At 51.7% G+C, this 19,897-nt stretch overlaps 1 long non-coding RNA gene across 1 annotated transcript in view; it reads right to left on the bottom strand.

Moving 5' to 3' along the window:
• Positions 1 to 1,291: 1,291 nt before the first annotated feature.
• LOC137220807 (uncharacterized) overlaps positions 1,292 to 19,897 on the bottom strand; it is a 47,470-nt gene continuing 28,864 nt past the window's right edge. Inside the window, exons 2-3 of the long non-coding RNA XR_010941802.1 lie at positions 14,310 to 14,401; positions 1,292 to 1,606 (exon numbers count right to left, since the gene is read on the bottom strand). This is a non-coding gene — a long non-coding RNA (uncharacterized lncRNA). The remainder of the gene's footprint in view (positions 1,607 to 14,309; positions 14,402 to 19,897) is intronic.

Raw genomic sequence — 19,897 nt, 5'->3', positions numbered from 1 at the left:
AGGGTGGGATGCCAAAGAGCCTTGCCAAGGTGGAAGAGGTATCTTCTTCAACTATGGAAGAAATGAAGATCTAAATCTTCCGAGTTTTCCTCTTGATATGCTAAAAATAATAAAAAATAAATAAATGTACTACCCTCCTCCACTTTCCTCTCCCTACAGTCCCTCTTCTAAAACCTGGCTTTTAATCTTACTACGTTGTCCCTAAATCTTACATTGAATGTCAGAAGCTGATTAGCTTATTAGCTTTGCATTTCTGCTATAATGTTCCTGATACCTCCCCCTCCCACCATACAGTTATTCCAATACTATTGACTATATTCCCTATGCTGTATGTTACATCCCCATGACTTATTTATTTTATAACTGGAAGTTTGTACCTCTTGATCCCCTTCACGTATGTTGCCCACACTCGACCCCCTCCCCTCAGGCGACCACCAGTTTATTCTCTGTATCTATGAGTTTGTTTCTGTTTTGTTTAGTTTGTTCATATGTCTTGTTTTTTGCATTTCACATTTAAGTGAAATCATGTGGTGTTTGTCTTTCTCTGTCTGACTTATTTCACTAGACCTTCTAGGTCTTCCCATGTTATTGCAAATGGCAAGATTTCATTATTTTTGTGGCTAAGTAGTATTCCATTGTACGTATATACCACATCTTCTTTGTCCATTCATCTGTCAGTGGACACTTGGGTTGCTTCCATGTCTTGGCTACTGTAAATGATGCCGCAGTGAACATTGGGGTACATGTATCTTTTTGAATTAGTGTTTCGTTTTCTTCAGGTAAATACACAGAAGTGAAATTGCTGAATCATATGATAGTTCTATTTTTGATTTTTTGAGGACTCTCCATACTGTTTTCCAGGGTGACTGCACCAATTTACATTCCCACCAATAGTGCGCAAGGGTTCCCTTTTCTCCACATCCTCACCAATGCCTAAAATTTGTTGTCTTTTTGATGACGGCCATTCTGGCAGGTGTGGGGTGATATCTCATTGTAGTTTTGACTTGCATTTCCCTGATGATCAGTGATGCTGAGCATATATTCATGCTCCTGTTGTCCATCTCTATATCTTCCTTAGGAAAATATCTATTCAAGTCCTCTGCCCATTTTTTATTTTTATTTTTTTATTGTGGTATGGTTGGTTTGCAATGTTGTGTTGGTTTCTGGTGTACAGCAAAGTGACTCAGATAGATAGATAGATAGATAGATAGATAATAGATAAAGATATTCTTTTTCATATTCTTTTCCATTATAGTTTATTACATCTGTCCATTTGTTATCAGATTTTTTTTGCCATTGACTTGTATGAATTCTTTATATATTGTGGATATTAAGCCCTTATTGGATATATCATTTGCAAATATCTTCTCCCATTCAGTAGGTTGCCTTTTCATTTTGTTGGTGGCTTCCTTCACTGTGCAAAAGTTTTTAGTTTGACGTAGTCCCATTTGTTTATTTTCCTTTTGTTTTCCTTGCCTGAGGAGACAGGTCCAAAAAAAATATTGCTAAGACCAGTGTCAGAGAGCATACTGCTTATGTTTTCTTCCAGGAATTTTATGGTTTCAGGTATTAAGTTTCATAATTTTTTGAGCCTCAGTTTCATTACCTGGAGAAAAAGAAATTACAATGGTTCTAAATCACAGAGTAGTTGAAATGATTAAAATTTTCTGTATATACAAAGACTTGTAAGCAAATAGTCATAGCAGCATTATTCATAATAATCCAGAACTGGAAACAATCCAAATGACCTTCAGTTGGGGGAAAGGACAAACAAAATGTTTCATATCCTCACAGTAGAATATTATTTGGCAATAAAGATGAATAAACTACTGATACATGGTACAACGTTGATGTATCATAGAAACATGCTAAGTGAAAGAAGCCAGATTCAACAGACCACATATTATATGAATCCATTGATATGCAATGTCCAGAAAAAGGGAAAGCCATAGAGACAGAGAGTAAGGCAGTCTAGGGCTGCAAGCGGGAGTGAGATTGACTAAAAATGGGCGTAAGAAAACATCTTGGGATAATGGAAATGTTCTAAAACTGGTTTGCGATGATGACTGGACAACTTTATAAATTTACTGAAATCACTGAATTGTACATTTGTGATGAGTAAACATTATGCTATGTAATTATACCTGAATAAAGTTATTTTTAAAGTGAAAAAAAAAAAGAGGCTTAGAGAACTTTCACCTCAATCTTCAACTATCCCTTGACCATATGAAAAAGGAAGAAAATCCCACTGCCAGGACCCCTCCCGAGCTCTGCAGGGAGATCTCCCTGGCATCTCAAGTCAGCCAAGGAAAATGGCCACTGCCTCCCTGGACCTCCATCCTCAAGTCTGAGGCAGGCCCCCTGGGTGTCAGTGCGGGACAGAGGGGCTACTTCAGCCCTGCCTCCCCAAGGGGTGAGGACAGGATGGCCCAACCCACTGGCCACATCAAGCACAGGGGGCTGGGGGTGAATGACTTGAGCCTGGGAGGCTACGCACAAAGGGAGTCTTCATGATTCACAGCAACAGCGTAAATATTTAGAAAGAGAAGCTCTTTCCTTAGAGGGCCAGCGTTTGTCTTCCTATTCTGACTGAAAGGATTCGGTCAGATAGGAGTCTGTTACAATGGGAAGGGGAACAGGGAGCTGCAGAAGCCAGACCAACACTGCGGCCTAAATAATGGAGGTGACCCAGTGGCGTGGGGAGAGCTGCTGATCCAACAACAGGGTGAGGAGCCTCTGCCAGGATTCTCCAGGACACCCCCGGGGGGCTTTGTACATGCCCTGCCTTCAGCTGTCCCATAGGGCTGGGAATGGTGCCCAGGACAATCTCCATGCATCTTTCTCTAGAAGCAAATATTCTCAAGGCTCCAGAGGACAGAGAGGGTCTGCGCCCACTCCTTAGGCATATCCCAAGCCCCTCTTCCAGCACGCATAAAGTCTGTTTCCCGAAAGAGGCTCCAGGGTCCTCCCCTGGCAGCTGGCCAACAATTCTGGGTGGTTAAATTCCTCCCATTCCTAACTCTTCACCTCAAGATGTTCATGACCTGGTTCTCAGAGGGAAAACCTTTTAAGCCCCCTCATGATTAGAGGCCCTTAGGGTCTCTTCAGGGATGTAAAGATTTGTTTCAGAAATAAAGGATTAAGTTCCACCTGTCCGAGTTGATTGGGAAGACCAGGCTCTCCCCGTGCCTGCCTTGGCCTCTGCCTTGGTGGATACCAAGTCGAATGGTGACTGCTAGCAGTTCCCGCTCCAACTCACCAAAGGGAAACAATCATATCTTGAAGCCTGAATCAGCCAAACCTAGTCATGTCTTGAAACAGACATTCTTTTATCATAGCCTGACCCTGACTTACTGGCAAGAAATAGGGTGCTGGGGAGGCCCGCCCTGCCCCACAGATCTCCCAGCAGAGCTCCTGGTTACGGAGAATGGGGTCCAAGTCTTGGGTGGCTCATGGAAGACAGAGGTAAGCACTCAGCAGAAACACCCTCGGCAGTCTTGGGCTGTCTCATGCATCGCTGTATGACCCCTGCTTTTCTGCTACTGGTGGCTCTCCATGCAAGCTGTGGTTTCTGATCTGATTAAGGTCCAGACATCCATACTCTGCTTCTATGGGGCAGCATAAAAAGTGAGGAAACCAACATGACAGCAGATGCAGACCACTCTCACCCCACCTGCCATCAGACAGTCCTTCCAGTTCAGGGGCTAGGACACTTCTATCGCTACTTCCTGGCACTCTGGAATAACCCATTGGCCCTCCAGCTCAGAGAGTCACTGCCCAGTCTGCCAAAGGACATTTGTCTCATGTTGGGCCACCCTATATCCATTAGCCCATCAAAACAACACTTCAGTTTATTTTAGGGTTATTGTCACTAACCAGCTTGATATCGTGTGGGTGAAATGACAAATCCAGATGTATCTGGACGATACAGGGTCATCTACAGAGCCAGGCCAACATGTGCATCAGACCAGCCAGTGATCCCTCTGTAGACTCTGAGTCCTTAGCCAGTGGCGTAGATAGAGCGTGCACTGCCCGGACCGTCCCTGAGTGTCCTATCTCTTGTCCGCTCCAGATCCCAGACCACTGCTGCAAGGGGTGGGTATTGGCTATAACAGATGTGCTCTCCGTCCCCAACATTAGTAGCACAAGGTGCACCCAGTAATCCCCCTCTGAAGAGGGCTGGACAGTGAAAATGGGGAGATGAGTGGCGGATGAAGTGAGGGAATCGGGATGAAAGCTTTAGAGAGACAAATCACATCGGCTAGGCAGCCACTGGGGCAAGGGAATTGAAGTCACCAGCATGTGCTGGCATTCATGTAAATCAGCCAGGCCACATGGGCACCAAGTGGTGGCTTGATGTGAAAAGGACCAAAACCCACATGGCTTCTCTCATGGTCCTAGAAGCCTTTTAAACAACAGTCACAGCACCTGAGGTCAGCCAGCCTCTCCAAGGGTCAGTACTCAGGCCCATCTACAAGTTTCCTAAATGCCTACTCCATGCTGCTCCCTGGTTTAGGTGCCTCACCACTGACCCCACCCCTGCCCCCAGGAACCGAGTTTCATCAGTCCCGTAATCATACCATGAACGTACACATAGATGCAAACTGCAATGACAGCAAAGAGCAAGGGAGGTGACCTGGTTTGCGTAGTGTGTGTGGCCAGGAAACTTAGGAAAACATTTCAATCTTAGTTTCCCTGACTTTTGCAGCCTCCTGGAGTGGCTCCACTTGGAAGTACTTGTGGCCTCACAGCCCCTCTAGCCAAAGCTCCCTCCATCCTCGGCCCCAGGCATTCTTGGGAGCAGAGGGCACTTCCGAGGGCCTTCCCTGGGTTCCCAAGGCTGACTTCCTGACAGGTTAGGAAATGGACTTATTAGGATTTCATCCAGTTTTTCACCGCCCCCTCTCCCCACCCCCTGCTCCCATCTGTGTCACTAAATCAACACTGCCCTCTCTCTGGCCTAGTTAAGTGGTCCCTAATGAGGGGGAGTTCTGGCCTGCCTGCGCTCTGGCAGACCACGGAACCCTGAAGCACCTGGCCGCCTGCACTGCTCACCTGCAGCCCTCTCAGATCAGGGTGAGCGGTGGGCACAGGGCGGCCCCCACCCAGACCCAACAGGGGCGGGAGGCCCAGCTCTGGATCTGTCAGTCACACCGGGTCCGCAGCTGCGCTCTCCGCGGCCCCAGCGCGCTGCTCCTCGGAGGGAGATAAACATCGAGAAATCCAATCCAGCGCGGCTTCAGAGATAAACAGATGTGCCGGCGGCCATCGGTCAGGAGATAACGCCCCCGCCCCGCCCCACGCGCCCGCCCGGCCCTGCACCTGCCCAAGGCGACCCGGATGCGCCTCTGGGGAGGCACGGCTGCGTGCCCCCAGCCCGGAGGAAAGGTCTCCAGTACCACGGCTGGGGGTGGAGTTAGAGAAGAAAGAAGTTGGGTTTGTAACTCATAACAGAGCCTAGCATTTGGTGTCAACTGCCGGGGTTCGAATTCTGGCTCCGCCACTGTTTGATGAGAGGTAGCAACTCTGAGCCTGGAAGTTCTCATCTGTAAGCTGGGATAACCGCCGGTACCACCTCATTGGGTTGGTACTTTTGACATTAAAGGAGGTCACACAAAGTAAGCCTCAGTAATTAGCGGTGGCCAACATTACCCAGCCTATGATCCGGGTAAGCAGTCGCTGCGAGCCCTCTTTTTGGGCATTAAAGGGGCCCCAAGGTGTTTGAGGTGGTGGAAAGGACTGTGGCCACACTCAAGACTCCTGCTCCAGGAGATGAGCCGTTGCATTACATCTGGAGCTGGGATCTACTATGTCCTTTCATGCTATGACCTATGTTAGGCACATAGGTCTGAAAATGACAGCTCAGGTGTGATACAGCAAATGATGACAAGTGAAAGTGACATCACGGTGGGAGAAGGGAGTCGGGAAACAGAGAGGGCTGGAGTGGGGTTCCGTCAAAGGAGGGCTTCTCCTTCCCAGGCACCCAAGGCTCCAAAGTCTCTCACTCCTGGGCACGAGGGAGATTTCCCTGCCTAGACAACTCATTCACTCTGCAGACACCTGGGGAACCTGTCTCAAGGGCCATATCCTGTGAGGAGTGAACTATGGCTCCTGACCTCATGGTAAAGCTTAGGGACTCATCCGGATCAGAGATGACTGCAGACTATACATCTCCTGGCTTGCCCCTGACGCCCAGAGTTTCCCTATCCTTCAGTGAGGCAATCATTACCTCAGCAATTGGATTACAGGGACTTCCCTTGAGGTATGAAGGGCTGATGGATCTCTGGGGCTATATCTAATGTATAGTTTGATTTCTGTCCCTGAGGCTACCAGGCCGGAAGTTAGGTGAGGGTAGGCACCCCTTCTCCCACCTCCCCCCCCAGAAACGCCAGCCTCAGCAAATGGGTAGTATGGAAGTAGTACACACAGCGCGAGGAAGAGGGTGAAAAACGAAGGGGCCATTCCGGGCTCAGCCAGCACGTTTGTCCGCCCTGCACTCAGCTGCCTAGCGCGCCCAGAGCACAGTTCGCGGGCTTTGCATGGGACGGAAGGGCCAGCCCCAGACTGGAGGCGTTGGCTGCTTAGCCACATGCTGGGGACCAGCGGCAGAGCCCGCACCTAGGCTGGCGTCGTTTGGTGGCCCTCCTTACTCCGCCCGCCTGCGGTCTGGAGATCCCGACAAGGTCTTCCGCAGGGTCAGGAAGCGCCGGAGCCTCTAGAGTCGCGAGGCCCACGCGGTCGCTCAGGACGCAGGGGTTCCGGGCGAGCCAAGGACTGCGCCGGCATGCCCGCGCGCTTCTGCTACCCAGGTGAGAAGGAAATGCCAGGCCGTACGCTTGGCGGCTGGCCCTGGGTCTCCGAAGGAAGCTGAACGCCAGAGTCTCCGTACGCACAGGGGCCGGCAGGGTGCACGCAGTTCTCACCTCCTCGCGGAGCGCACAAAGGGCGCGGCGACGCCACCGTGCGTACTAGTTAAAAGCTTTTGAGTCCCCTCGGAGCAGTGTGATGCCACTTTGTTCCCAAACGGCCCGAGCGCGCCCTTTCATGCTATTGTGCGCGCCGCGATTTAGCCCGGCCTTTGTGGGCCTGAAAGGACCGGCGGCCTTTCGGGAGCCGCATCCCCACGGCACCGGCTTCGGCAGCATCGCGATCAGAACCGCGCCCGAGGTGCGGCGTCCCCAGAGCCACTGCACCCTCCAGCCCGTCTTCCGTGCGCGGCAGCTGGGGTTGATGGCACAAGTCGCTGAACCAGAGTAGCCCTCAGCCTCCCGCTTCCGAAGGCTCTCGCCTCCTCCGCCCCCCTTCCAGCCAAAGCGAAAAAATGCGTGCAGACCTTTTACCTCTACTTGGAAGCAATTGGACTGGGTTTAAAGGGCTATTGAGGGCTGAAGAAGCAGCCTCTTTTTGAATAGCTTTGTGCGATGTTTGCAGAGACATTTGCATCTGTTTGCGCTTGGGGAAAAGGCCCTGAAGGCTCCGGAGCGAGAACGCCTGAGGATTGTTTTGTGTCGGCCTCCCCCGCCCCGCTCAGCTCCGCGCAGGCTGCTGTCCTGTCCTGCGCCGACCAGAGGCACGCAAAACCCGCCCGGTTCAAAGATTGGGCGCCCTCGCTCTCGGCCCACTTTTAAACAATTGCTGTTAACAATGCAATTTTAAGCAGAAAATCGTCTAACTAGATTAAATCCACATAACATTAAAAACCAGAGGGGAAAAAGTCCGCATGGGCATAGGAGTGCGGACGCCTAACAGGATAGAAAGTGTGAAATGCATGCAGAGGTGGAGCGACCGGCAGGTGCCCCTGCCTTCCTCTGACTGGACAGGGGCTGTACAGCTCGCCCGGCTCCAACCCCGACGCCCCTTGAGAGGAAGGGGCTCCCGGGGGCGCAGGCGCGCGAGACTAGTCTCCCACCTATAAGGACCCGGGGAAGGGTAGTGTGTGCCCGAAATCAGGCCCTCGGCTCCCCAGCATCCCCGCCTTTCCCCAATCCGCCCGCGCTCCCCGCCTCCCGCTGCAGGTCCTTCGATCTAACACCCGCTGCGCCCTCCCCTCCACGCCCCCCACCAAGGGTGAGGGGCGCGGGCAAGGCTGGAGAAACCGGAACGCCCTCTCCACTCGCGAGACTGAGCAGACAGGCTCTTCAATGGAATCGAATGAAAGTCCGACCTTAGAAAGCCCCATTGCTATGGCAGCAGAGTTCCCTGAAAGCGACAAAGACCAGAGCCCCTCCCTCCCTTCTCGGCCCTGCCCTCCGCTCCCCTCCCCCCGCGCTGCCTAGAGCCACGCTCGCAGCGCGCTCGGATGGGTTAATCACTGTAAAAACAAAGAGATGAAAGTCTCTCCAATTGGAGAGCTCTCGGCGGCCTCTTCCCCAGCCTGCGGGAGAGGAGGGGGCCGCTCTGGCCGCGCTTCCCTGGCGAGGCTGCCCCCAGCCGGGTGGGAGCCACATCCCACCATCCCCAGGCGACGCCGCCCACACAATCTGGCGCCTCCCGAAGGGTCTGCGGAGGCTGGCGGAGGGGGACAGGCCGTCCCCCGCCACCCTCCGACCTGCAGCCACAACCCCACAAAACAGACGCACAAAGCCTTGGGCTTTTTCACGGGCTCTAAGGATATGTTTGAAACTTGGGGGCCAAAAATCCCTAACTCTAAAATACAGAACAACAGCAAACCCCCAGCAGACTGATATTAATAAACATTTAATTAATTGTCGGTGATACAACATTGTTAGTCAAGTGTAAATCAACTACAACTCGTGTAGCTCTATAAAAGTTAAATTTAATATAGGATCTGGAGGCATTTTTTATCTTTGATAGGACGTGGGGTGGGGCTCAGGGAGAATTTTTACAGGCTTAAATTAAAGGTTTCCTTCTAAACTCCCGCAGGGGAGCCAGGATGGACCCCAAAGCTGATAGGTCCCTATTTATTCTGTGACTGGGGTACCTGGCCTTGCCTTGCACCTCACCTCACCCCCACCCCCATCCTCTCAGGCAGACTGACCCGGACCCCTTCAGTGCAGCTGGAGACCCTGGAAGCAGGGCAGGGACTTGTCTGGTCACTTTGCCTATCAAAGACCAGGCAGGGATGAGCCTGTGGTCTCTGGCTGGTGGTCCTTCCTTCCACCCAGTTCTGAGTTTCGGCCCTTGGAGAGGATGGGGCAGTTTGGAGAAGGAGGGGCATAGAGAGACTAGTCTGCAGAGGCCTCAGGGTCCAGGGCTTCAGGAAGAGGAGGACTTCCCAGAGACTGGCTCTGAAGTATGAGGAGAAATACCCTGGGCTCTTAGAGGAGAGGGGAGACTAGTGCTGGTCTCGGAGCACTGCTTCAAGGGACAGCTTGCAGTAACTCACTAGAGCTAATTGAAGGCTTTTTTTGTTTAAAGACTGTAGATCCAGAACCAGCCCAGCAACCAGCATCATCTAAGTCAAGTGTCATCCAGTCTCCTTGCTTTGTTATCAAATCCCCCAAGGCAAAAAAACACCACCCACTACTCCCCACACTTATCACCCAACCCGATTCACTTCTTAAAGCTCCTGATTTAGGGTCAAGAATAACAGTAAGAAAAATCTCTTCCCTTTTCTGGGTCTCAATATCCTCATAATAACAGTAACAGATTCCTGAAAAGTTTTGTGGACAGTGAATGGGGAGAGAAGTGGGCAAGAAAGGGCCACCTCTGTGCTGGGCGAGGCCCACTGGATGTCCCTGGAGGTGTCCCGGAGGATGCCTGGGGGTGGGCAGTGGCACTACCTGCATTTCACAGTTGGGACAGTGTGAGGTCACCCAGGATGAAACAGCTCTGCCACCCCCGGCCCTAGCACACAACCATTTGCCCTTTCTGGCAAGGCCTCCAGTGAGAGAAATGCCAGGGTGGGAAGTTTCGTTCTTGGTGAGATTTGCTCCCAGCCTGACCCCTATCTCTTCAATGAAGTAGAGCTTTCTACTCTCTTCCCATTTCTCTCTCTGGGGACTGCCATCTGTCCCTGGTTGCCACATCCCTCACTGCTGGGGAGGGGGGTTGACGAGCCCCACTGGGAGAGGGCACAGCATGGGCCCACCTCCACCCACTCTGTCTCAAAAGACTTCATCAGGGATGCTGCTCAATCCAGCCACTGGATCCACTTTCTCTGGTTCGTGTGCTGGGCCTTGCTGAGTCCTGGGACCCTCTTTGTGTCCTGGACGGAACACAGCCAGGAACCAAGCCATCAGAGTAACATCTCCTTCTGCCTTTAAAATCCGTTTTCACATCTCCTATTTCCTCTCCTGGGGATGCAGGCTTTCCTCGTCTCCTCCCACCCTTCTCCAGAGAAGAATATAATGGGGATTAGGGTACAGTCTTCTGACTCTTGGGAAGCATCATGCCCAGGGCCCAAGGCCAGGGGAGCCTAGAACATGGCGCAGCCACACCCCTTCCCAGCCTCCTGCCCCAGCCCCTAGAATCTGGGAAGACTCAGGTCCCCTCCTCTGGGAGAAGGTCAAGTGCCCTCCCCACAGGACCAAGGAGACAGTAGCATCCCTCTTCTCTGCCTGGTCCCAAATCACTTTCTGAAATGGCCTGAGATCGCAGAGGAGGCCTATTTTACAGTCACGGGAGCTTTCGATGAAAAGCTCAGGCTCTGAATCCAAGATCTGGCTCAAACCCAGCCCCACCTCTGACCTCAGTGGGCTCATTTGTAAAATGGAGATAGTAGCAGCGGCCCTCTGTGGTGCTGTCGATAGGAGTAAATGCCATAAAAAGTATTTGTCACCTGCATGGGTGTAGCCACTCCACAAGTGTCAGCAATTGTTAGCATTCACGGTTGGGATTCTCATCCCCTCCTCCCACCCTGGGCTGGAAAGGGACTTTGCCAAGAACTTTGAACATCACCCCCAGTGTGCCATCCTCTTTTCTCCTTGGTATTTTTTTTTTTTTTTTTTTTTTTTTGCGGTACGCGGGCCTCTCACTGTTGCGGCCTCTGCCGCTGAGGAGCACAGTCTCCGGACGCGCAGGCTCAGCGTCCATGGCTCACGGGCCCAGCCGCTCCATGGCACATGGGATCCTCCCGGACCGGGCCATGAACCCGTGTCCCCTGCATCGGCAGGCGGACTCTCAACCACTGCGCCATCAGGGAAGCCCTCCTTGTATTTTTATAGTGCTCTATGGAGGACTTATCATGTTGCAGACACTGCCTAAGTGCTTTCCCATGCTTACCTCATTGACACTTCATTATTACCCCAGTGTAGACATGGAGAGCACACAGAGCAGCCCAGAAAAGCTGAGTGACCTGCCCAAGTTTCACAACCAGTGATGAGCCTGGGATTGGTCCCCAATCCTCCTGCCTCCAGAGCCGTGCTGTGAAGCCCACCAGGCCCCTGGTCATCCCTCTGTCCAAAGCTGGTGCCCTACCTCAGGCCAGCTGCTTCCCTCCTACCCACCAAGATGGGAGAGGGCAGGCCTGGAGGAGCCTGAGGCCCGGACGCAAGCACCCTGGAGAGGAGGTGTGAGCACTCCTTGGAATGGGGACAGAAAGGCCCCTGAGGGGAGGGACCCATGGAGTTCTTTATCTTCCCTTCATTTCCTTCTCCTCCGTGTCTTGCCCCCAGGGCGCTCATCACAAGTGTGGCCTACTCAGTGCTTACTACAGTCCCCCACACCACCTCTGGGCCTGCACAGGTGGCAAGGATACAACCTTCCTGATAGGTACACCTTGGTGCTGTGCCTAACTGGTCAGAGGCAAGAATATCCCCACACCCCCACTGGAGGGACTTCTCCGTGTTCTCAGGACAAACCAGCCCCCTAATGCTTTGATCTCACCTCACTAGTGGGACCTGATGGACTCCGGCCCCTCTGAATCAGAGCCATCCAGATGGGCAGGTGGGAGAGACTGAGACTCCGCTTGGGGCTCATCTCCCTCATTTCTCCATCAGAGTCTAGCAGGGTCTACCTTGATCATTGAGATCCCCGGGAAAACATGTTATAGCCCCTGCAAGAATGCTGGTCAGGGCCAACCATCTCCCCTCTTATCCACCTTGCCTCGCCTAACTTCCTCTCACTGCCTAAGAGCAGAAATTACATTTCAGGACTCGAATGTTTCAAGACAATGAACCATCTGCCGTTGACTGTCAATCAAGTCCAAGCTCCTTATTGGAAAGATGGGGAAAGGGAGGGCCAAAGAGGCAGTGACTTGTCCAAAATCAGAGCCAGAGAGTTAATAATGAGAAGCTGGGCCATGGACCATCCACACCAGGAAGATGGTGCTTCCTTAGTAAATGAATGGTCATTCCCTGCAGGCCTACCTCTGCTCTAGGTTTCAGGAAAATACTGGTGAGATACTTGTCTCAGGGCTGATGGGTGACCTTCTAGGGTGAAGGCTTAACCCCTCTTAACCTTTGATCTCTGGCCATCAGTCCCCTCTTGGCCTCAACTCCTTCTCCCAGGCTAAGTGAGTACAAATCTGGCATCAGTCTCCACGGAGGCCACCTGGGGGGACAGAGAGGCCAAGAGGCCCAGTAGGGACAGAGCCCCTTTAAGCCGATCAGCCTTGCCCCAGTGAAGGGAACCCCGGAGGGAGAAAGGCAGCCATCCCCAGTAGGATAATTGCTGCAGGAGGGAAGAGCTGGCCCAGGCCCAGTCTCCCATGAGGACCGCTCTGTCCACATTCCCCAGACCAAAGCCCACTGCTGGGATGTGCAAAATGCTCCCAGGACTCGGGGGAAAGAAGCTGGGTTTAAAAATCCCAAAGGCCTATACCAGACTCCTCCAGGAGAGGTCCAGGCTGAAGAGGGCTCCGCAGAGCTGGGGACTTTTAGCCTACTTGAAAGAACAAACAACTTTCAAGTGCTCTCTGGAGCACCTATTTCATTGCGAACTCTTGTTATGCTAATGAAAGATCCTTCTTCTCTATTCATTAGAGCACATCTCCAAAAGACCTCCTTGCAGCTACTGTGTGTCCACGTGCTTTTGTATGTGAGTGTCTTAAGAGTCAAATGGGGGCTCCAGAAAGCAGGGCTTGTGCGTCTCGTACCCCCGTCAGTATTCGCCTGAATTAGACAGGACGGGAAAGGGCGATCACCAACACCTCACCTATTTAGAAGTCACTTCAAAGAAATTGGCCCTTTCTGGGAGCAGCACTGAGAAGCAGCCAGCAGGGAAAAATGTCCAGGCTGCATAGGGTATGTTGCCAAACTATGCCTGGGACCTGGTGGATCGCAGAGTGAGCCCGGGAGTCAAACAGACCCCCGGTTCCAGTCTTGGCGCTGCACTCACAAGGTAGGATACCTAACCCTGCTCTGGACTCTGCTTCCTCGCCTGTCAAATGGTGAGGATTCTTGTAGAGGCTAGGTGCTTGCGAAAGCATCTGGCACGGGGTCTGCACGCGGCAAGCAAGCCCTCAGGAGTGGTCTCCACTGTGGTGGGTATTGCCCTGGTCCCTGGCTCAGCACACAGCCAGAGACACGGACCCAGGATGGGCAGGTTTGGATGAAGACTTTGGAAAGGAGGCCCCTGGCTAGTTATTGGATGTGTGGCTGGCTCTTGGTGACCAATTTGGATAAGCGCTCAGGCGGGCTTGATAGATTTTCTTTTTGGAAAAGTTAAACTGGTTTTTTTTTTTTTTATCTGAATGGAATGCCCGATAGGGGCAACTTCTCAGAAAATTTAAGAGTGCAGAGTAGATTCCTTACTTTCCTCTGGACGTGGCAGTGCTCTATCACTTACCATGCATGCCCATGGATGAGTGACTTGGTGCTAAGAACTGAATTGTGTCAGCCCCACCCCCAAGATTCAAATGTCCCAAGATTCATATGTTAGAGCTCTAACCTCCAACTTGACTGTATCTGGAGATAGGGCTTTTAGGAGGTAATTAAGGTTAAGTGGGGTCATAAGGGTGGGGTTCTACTCCGATGGGTTTGGTGGCCTTATCAGAGGAGGAGAGAATAATATCTCTGTCTCTCTCTGTCTGTCTCTCTGCCACGTGATGACCCAGCCAGAAGGCAGCTGTCTGCAAGCCAGGAGAAGAGCTCTTGCTAGGACCCAACCATGCCAACACCTTAATCTCAGACCTCCAGCTTCCAGAATTGTGAGAAAATAAACTTCTGTTGCATAAGCCTCTCAGTCAATGATATTTTGTATGGCAGCCTGTGTTGACTAATACACTTGGCCTCTCCATGCCTCAGTCTCCTCATCTGTAAAGTGGGGATAGTAATAACACCTTCTTCACTGAGTTGTTGGACACATTAAAGGAGCTTAGCCTGGTACCAGGCACCATGGTAAAGGCTCATACTTGTCATCTATCACCATCATGATCATCCTTCCATAATGCAATGCGTCATACTCACTATAATTTTAGACAACCCTGGTGCAGACCCCATACGAAGCAGCAGTCTAGAGAAGCAGGACATCTCAGGCATCTGGGGTCATAAATGGCTTCCTGGAAGAGAAGAACATAAAATCATTTTTCTAGTGGCTTTGTTGGCCCACCCCCTCCCTTGCTCTTAGGGGTGGGGAGGGATCAGATTGGAACAAGAGATGGGTAGCCAGCAGGAGGAAACAGCTGTAAGCTGGGGCTCACCTGTGCCCCCTTCTCTCCCCCGCCTTACCTCAGCCCATTCTGGGGCCACACAGGGGCAGGATACTCACACAGAGCAAGGAAAGGGCTGTTGCCTTGGGGAAGAGAAAGCCCTCAAGAGCAGGCCACTGATCTCAAAGGAAAATAATGGGATTTTCTGGGATTCACACTGATCCCCATAGGAGAAAAGCTTCTATTTGCCTTTTTTTAAGCCGCCAAACAAGAAACTAAAGCCTCTTTCAGCCCTGAGTCAGGGCTGTCCTTTCTGAAGTCCTTATTATCCCTGGGGCACCGGCAGAGCAGGCCCCAGCGCCCAGTCCACCATGCAGGGAGCTTTCCGCCAGGCAGAGGCCTGCCCGGTCTCCTAGCGACCCACACCCCACTGGATCACAGGCACTGGCACCTTGACCCGCAGCGCATGACTGTGGCCTGGAGCAGGCCTGGCTCCCGTCCTCCCTTGATCTGCCCAGGGACGTGTTTCCATATCTAGGAGCAAACACGTGAAGCAATAGCTCTCTAAGCTGCCAGATGCCACACACACATCCCTCACCCCAGCTACCCGACAACGATGACAAGGATGGTAACAGTCACCGTAATAACAGAGTGGCTAGTTCTTGATTCGTGTGATGCTCCAACCACCTTGCCTCGGAAGATCTCAAGGCCTGGTGGGATGACCAGCCTTCACGCCCAATTGCTGTTCACAGCTCCAGGCCTGCCTAAGGGATTCCAAGTGACCTTCACCTCTTGCCACGTGAGCGTGCCCCTCATCGCCACACTCTAGATGGGGTCGTTGTCTGTGACTGCTCCACCGCTGAACCTCACTCACACATTCACACACACTCATGCCCACATACTCACACACTGCCACAAACACACACACAACCCAAACTCAGTCTCCGGCCTTCTCTCTGGCCAGCTCCTGTACCCTCCCTTCCCTGGACGCTCTTCCACCCCCACTGCTCTCTACACCCCTGGCTAACTTCCTCATATTCAACCAAGTGAACCCAGTCTCCCCCTCCCGACTCCAGCGTGGTCCTCTTCCACCCACCACTCACCATCCCAGGAACCTCAAAGGCCTCCTCCTCTCCTCCCTCTTCCTCTCCCTCTCATCTTCCCTTGTAGATTTGACTTCCTCAGCATTTCAGCTTAGAAACTGAACTACATTCCAGTGCAGTTCAGACTCCGCACTGCACTTGGAGATAAAGCCAAAATGCCGTTTTTCTGAGGTGCACAGGCACACGACTTGAGACTTTCTATCTTTCTAGCACCAGCTCCTGACTTTGCCCTCCAGGTACACACACACACACCTGTGCACACAAGCGTAAGTATGCTGCTGTATTTCAACACTGTGCTCTGCATTTCAGTCCCCTCTGTCTGGAAGGTCCTTCCCCCTCCTCTGAGAATGGCCAGCCCCAGTTCATCTTTTAAGACACCTCAGGTGCCACCCTCTCCAAGAAACCTCTCCAATCCCCACCACCACCTCCTTGTGTCATATGTCTGTGGTAGAGACTGCCAGGTGTCTTTTCTTCTCCCACAGTAACAGAATTTTTAGCTCGGTAAATAGTCGAGAGAAAAACTACATTTCCCAGCCTCCATTGCAGCTAGATGTGTCATGTGACTAAGTTCTGGCCAATGGAATGTAGGCAAAAGTGACACATGCCAGCCTCCAGGAACCTTTTTTAAGAGAGCACTGGAGTGTGCCCTTTGCCTCTTCATCTCTTCTTGCATCCTGCTACCTGGAACAGTACTACCCTCTTAGATAAGGATATGAAAGCCACAGGCTAGGAATGAAAGGAACCTGGTTCCTGAGGGTTTAATGGAGCAGAGCTGCCACATTAGTCATGGATGGAAAACCTAGAGAGAAAAATAAACTTTTACCTTGTTTAAGCAACTCTTGCTTTGGGTTTTGTGTCCCTCCACATAGTGTCTTTTTATGGTGCTCACTTGATATCACAGGCCTATTTCTATCACTGTACCCATCACATTGTGATACAGTCACTTTTCATGGGTCTCCCTGCCACCACTAGACACTGAGCTGCCTGAGGCCAGGGGTTGTATCTAAGGTAACACTGTATCCCCACACTCCACAGCATGGTAGGCAGGCAATAATGAGTGGATGAGCAATGAATATATGACGATTAGACAGGCAGATGTGGAATGAAAGCCTTGCCTAGGGAAGGTAACTGCTCAGTGCAATAGTACAGAGGAACTGCTTCTAGCCTCAGTTTACACGCCAGCTCAGATCTGCCCACTTGCCTTGCTTTCTGGCTTGCCTTGTCCTGATGGCTGTTTCTGGTGCCTCCTGTCACTCACAGCATGGCCAGACCTCACCCCTTACCCGGGGACTTCCCACCCAGGCACACTAACCAGGGCATTCCCCCAGGCCTGTGAGGTTGCAGGCTACAGGTGGGCACACAGGGAGAGCTGCTGCTGTGTGCCTGGTCACCAGCTCACCCAGCATGTTCACCCCAAATGCAGACGTCACTACTGCTGTCTTGGGATGTGGCTTCCTTGGTGACTGCTGGAGGGCCAGGTAGCACAGCTCAGAAGGACACAGGAATTGATGCTCTGAACTCCCACGAATGAGACAGAAGCCAGCGGACAAATTTTTCTTCTCCTTTCCTCCTCAGGACTGTTTGAAGACCCAGTAGCCTCATACAGCCTCTCTGAAGATGTCTGGCAAGACCAAGAAGCCAGCTGTGCTGGGAACATGCCATGGCCAGCTCACAACACTCTTCCTTGTATTTGTTCTCCCTCCTTCCCTCTCTCACTCCCTTTTCCCCTTAGTCCTGCTTTCCCGGGATTGAACTCGGGAAATGTCAGCACTTGAGTTTTGTGCTCTATTTTCTAAGGATACCCATAGGTATCATGCTTGGGGACAGTGAGGGATCTGGTGTGGTCAGAAAGCAGAGGAGTGACGTGCTATGACGTTGGCAAAGTCAGTTGGTACTGGGTGAGACACTCAGCAGAGGCTGGTTGCCAGGCCAGGAGTCTGCTTCTTTTTGAAGCCACTTGGGTACCACGAGGACCATGACAACCATCACTAGGTAGATGTCTGTATTGTCCCTACCACAACCTGGTCAGAAGCTTCCCTTACCTCCTCTCCTGCCATGAAGCCAAAAACTTTCATGATGCACAAGTGTGGGCAGAGAAGACTGGATATGCCACAAACAAGCATTCCCTTTGGCCTACCATCTCACTTTTAAGAAAATATGCTACAGGTCTATCCTCATATGTGTGCAAAGTTGAACATATAAGAGATTCAAGCCAGGTCAATTAGATTCTATTCCAGGACCTTTGCTGGAATTAATGAGAAATTAACAACCTCTTTTTCCTGGGAAGGTTTAGCTCATAGGATATAAGCCTGGAATAGATGGTGGCTGTCTTGCCTTCATCTGGGGAGAGCCTGTCTGAGAACAAAACCATACAGAGAGGAGCAAAGACAAGAAAGAGAGAGAGAGAGAGAGAGAGTGAGTGAGTGAGAGAGGAGAGTGGGGGAGAGAGTGAAGAGAGGGGAGTGGGGGGGAGGGAGAGGGAGGGGGAGAGAGAGAGAGAGAGAGAGATGGCTGCATAGGAACACCAGGATTCTGCTGTTGAAGTCGAAGCCGTACTTAGACTTTTCAGCTACGTGAACTAATACATTCCCGTTTATAATGAAGCCAGTTTGCATTAGGTCTCTATCATTTGCAAATAAAAATGCACTCATCAGTCCACTGTATAAGGACGTTTATGGTGGTATTGCTGTAACAGCACAACAGTGGCACTCTGTAAATGCCCCTCCTAGTACCTTACTTAAATGAACTGAAGTATGTGCACATAACAGGACTATGCAGCCATCACTACGGACCATGTGATGGTCAGAGGGGGATGGTGGGAAGGCCTCTGCAGACCTCCATTAACCCTTTCAGGGCAGGATTAGCTCGAGCCGGCCCCTCCCCCCACAGATGCTTTCATCCCACTCGTTAGGGGACAATGTCTGCTGCCCCCACCCCCAACCCGCCTTCAGCCCCAACTTGGTGATGACCCCTGAATGCTTGGAAACCCCAACCTTCTGTTCCCAAGGCATGCCTTCCCAGGAAGCCCAGCGTGGCCAGGCTGAAAGCCCAGGTTTAGCATCTGAGATCTGTGGGTTCAAACCCTAGATCCATCACTTTCTGCATCTGTTCATTCATTATGGTGGTTAATTGAGTGTCTACTGTGTGCCAGGCAGTGTGCTAAGACCTGGGAATAAAGCAGTGAGGAAAAACAGCACAGGCCCTGCCCTCATGGAGCTTAGAGTCTGGTGGGGAGAGAGATCTTTTTAACAGACTGCATGGATTTTTTGGTGAATGTCTTACTAGTACAAGGGCCACAAAAGAGAGGTACAAGTGCTGACACTGTTGTGGGTGGTGGAATTCTGACCTGGTCAAGGGGACAGGCTACTTGGAGGAAGGATGTGTGGGAGCCCATCTGGGAAGAGTGGAGCAAAAGATGTTCTACTCAGCAGGAACGGTATGTGCAAATGCCCTGTGGTTCAGGGGAAAGCGTGCCATACTAGGGGCTGAAAAGAAGGCCAGTGTGTTTCTAGTGCAGAAAATATGAGAGAGAGTGAGGTGAGAAATGACACTGCACACGTCGGAGGGACCAGGGCCATGGAGAGCCACTGGCGTAGGGGGAAGGCAAGGCAGAGTTGCCCAAGATCAGCTTTTGTTTTTAAAAGACCATTCTGGCTGTGGACAATGTAGGTACGCAGCCAGCAAAAGCCACACACCTCAGAACCTCAGGCTTCTGCTCCGTTAAATAGTAATGGTCCTATTCCTGCCTTTGAGGTCATTGAGAGGGTTACATGAGCTCCTGTGTGAAGCATTTAGCACAGTGCAGGGCCCACGGTAACAGCCAACCAATGAGAGCTGCTGGCATTGGGGACTGAGGCTGTCCTGAGTTCCTGGGCTGGGCGGGTAGCAACACTGAGAAGTGGGTCCTGCTCACAGGGTCTCCAATTCCTCATTTTATTGAGTGGAACCAAATGATCCCCAGAGGGCAGATGCTGCTGCCATGGCTTCTCCAGGGAAGGAACTGGAAGCTTTCACTAAACAGCAAGTCCCAGAGATGAGGACCTGGGTCAGAAGCGATGACCCACAGGAAGGCCAGGAAGGAAGGGAAGGAGGGAGAGGCTGGGAGGGCAGAGGGTGTATGGGGCCTTGGTCTCTCTGGAGAGGACTGGCCTCCTGTGGAGATACAGTTCACACAAGCCTCAATTCAGGCGCAGGTAGGGCAGGGCTGTTACCATTTTGCAAACAAGGAAACTGAGGCCAGGAAGATGAAGTCACTTACTCAGAACCACTTAGCTGGTGAGTGGCCAGGGCAGGCTGTAAGCCC

Source organism: Pseudorca crassidens, chromosome 3 (genome assembly GCF_039906515.1).
Source record: "Pseudorca crassidens isolate mPseCra1 chromosome 3, mPseCra1.hap1, whole genome shotgun sequence".
Classification (NCBI taxonomy): domain Eukaryota; kingdom Metazoa; phylum Chordata; class Mammalia; order Artiodactyla; family Delphinidae; genus Pseudorca; species Pseudorca crassidens.
The sequence above is the reverse complement of the archived record's forward strand: the minus strand, read 5'-3'. Positions and strand labels throughout refer to the sequence as shown.